Source organism: Tubulanus polymorphus, chromosome 9, assembly GCF_964204645.1.
Source record: "Tubulanus polymorphus chromosome 9, tnTubPoly1.2, whole genome shotgun sequence".
Classification (NCBI taxonomy): Eukaryota; Metazoa; Nemertea; class Palaeonemertea; order Tubulaniformes; family Tubulanidae; genus Tubulanus; species Tubulanus polymorphus.
Genome location: NC_134033.1, coordinates 2,678,761 through 2,681,140, shown reverse-complemented (window position 1 = coordinate 2,681,140; position 2,380 = coordinate 2,678,761). Strand labels below are relative to the sequence as shown.

The window sequence follows — 2,380 nt, the reverse complement described above, 5'->3', positions numbered from 1 at the left end:
ACCGCAACAGATCTGTATGTTTGAACCATGAGAGTGTTGTCGGGATTATTATAACTACATAAGTATAAGCCAATCTTTGATAACCTAATTCGATTAAATATCGGTAAATCCAAGTTTAAAATGAAGGCAAAAACGACTACAATTATTATGGCGAATCTACGTCGAGTTTCTGTGAAATGTTGCATGTGAAGAAAAGGAAAACGAACGGAAACAAATCTCTCGATAGAAATCACAACGATGATATAATTAGACACAGTGATCGCTTGATTATTGAACAAATTATCGATGTAACAAACCGGAGTATACCGTTCAATTACACGATAGAAATAATGCCAATAATAATAAATCGATGGACATGATGCGATGCCCTTTTGACGCCCAAGTAGTGTCCAACTTTTACATTCCGGATAGTATCCTAATCCACGGGTTAGGATTGACACAATGGTGTTCGCGAATTTCCTTAAACCAAACAATACGACAAGTTGATCCGAAAACGCTAGTGTTATGAGATAGGGGAACGTGTAACGAACCGACTGAAATCTGCGACACTTCATCAGTAAAATGATCGTCAGAAAGTTGAACGCGCTTCCCAGCGGATACAGGAACAATACTTCAGCGATATCAACGCGCATAAAAACATTGTTTTCGTAGAGGAATTTATTGAAAGCCCTGATAAACTGCGGCATTGGCCGCGAAGGTGGCGGCCGTGTCGGTAGTAGCTGTCGTGTCGGTAGTAGCTGCCGTGTCGGTAGTAGCTGCGGTAGCGGCGACAGCGTAAAATTTCTCATCGTATATAAATCTCACGAGCGTTTGAGAAATAACCTGAAGTTTTCCTCCTTCGCGTCAACTGATTCAGTTCTACGTAACATCGAGTTTACGATATCTCTCCCTCACTCTGCCATCTCTCTCTCCTCCCTCTCTCTCTCCAACTCTCTACTCCCTCTCTCCTCCCTCTCTCACTCCCTTACGTCAGACTGCCGGTAAGCTCTCTAAATTGACACTCACTATCTTTTTCCATACATGGTTGTTGAACGTGCTTCGAATCTGTCGGCTTTATGCAGCAACATGCAAATTACAGACGAACTGTGAACATATTTCTCGTCGTGTATTATTTTTGAAATCACACGCATAAATATGTATATACATATAACATGTTCTATTTGGTGGTTTGATGCGTCAATATGAGAGGAATTTAACTATGTTGTTGTAGATATATATTCACCACTAAAGCTACAGCATAACTTCCAGAATTTCCAGAACCAATCCATCCAACTGTCCGTGCTTCGATTTCCGATCGACTTTTCAAATCAAACCCCTACATTTCATTGAATCACCAGTGTCCGAGGATCCATCATTTCGCGAAAAAATTTGCTGCCATGCCCCCAGAGAGATTTGAACTCTCGACCCCTGGTTTACAAGACCAGTGCTCTAACCCCTGAGCTATGGAGGCTTGTCGTCAAGTTTGCTTCGGGGCATCGTGTCACATCTGGATGATCTGTCGTGATTGATATTACCCCAACTGTGGTTATAACGGTCACACGTGGTTGAAAATTGATTTATAATCAATATACCAGAAACATTGAGCCTATCTTGTAGAACTTTGCTTATTAGATTCGACAATCTGACTTGACAATTTAAGAGATGTTTTCGCAATTTTTGAAATCGGCCGCGTTTTCGCCACACTGGGTTTCGCCAGATGCTCGGTCGTGTTTGTCGCATTACAATAAACAGGTGACCGGTCACTTTGTACCAGTCCCTCATATATCTTTCACCGCTGCATTCAACTACACGAACCACGACACAGAACACTGTCCTTCCTAGAACGTTTATGACGTTTTGCGATAAACTGGAACCTCGCAACAAATGTATAGACAGTTTAGATAGAGATGGCCAAGTAAGGAATAAGTATTTGAATGAGCGCGCATTGGATATAAGTTTTAGTAACCAATTACTAGCCGCCATTTTGTTAGGGTACTTTTGTCCTGGATTCAGTACCTGACTCAGAGTTAACTCATTGGAAATGAACTGATTTTAACTCAGAGTTAACTCTAACTCATGACTGTCGAACAAGACCCTGTTTGTTGTGCCGTTTCTTTTGAGAAAATATTTGTACCACGTGTTTCTTTATATTTCATAGGTCCCGAGATCGATTTTTAAAACTATTTTCAAACTGGTCACATTCAAAATCGCGTTAATGTCTAGTTTTCAGGGAGATGAAATTCATTTCGCTAATTTGCAACTACGCGACATGAGAGCGATTGAAAACAACTGACGACTTCTTGAATCACGCGTACAATTTCAGTGTTCTCAACTTCGAATATAGTTATTTTGACGCGGTTTTATTCAATGTTGTTCTCGCGGTGTTCAGTCCACACGACAA

General features: G+C 40.9%; 1 non-coding gene across 1 annotated transcript; it reads right to left on the bottom strand.

Annotated features, from left to right (window-relative positions):
• Positions 1-1,377: 1,377 nt before the first annotated feature.
• Trnat-ugu (transfer RNA threonine (anticodon UGU)) lies at positions 1,378-1,450 on the bottom strand. The gene has a single exon. It is a non-coding gene; the product is annotated as a tRNA-Thr (tRNA).
• Between the last annotated feature and the right edge of the window lie 930 nt (positions 1,451-2,380).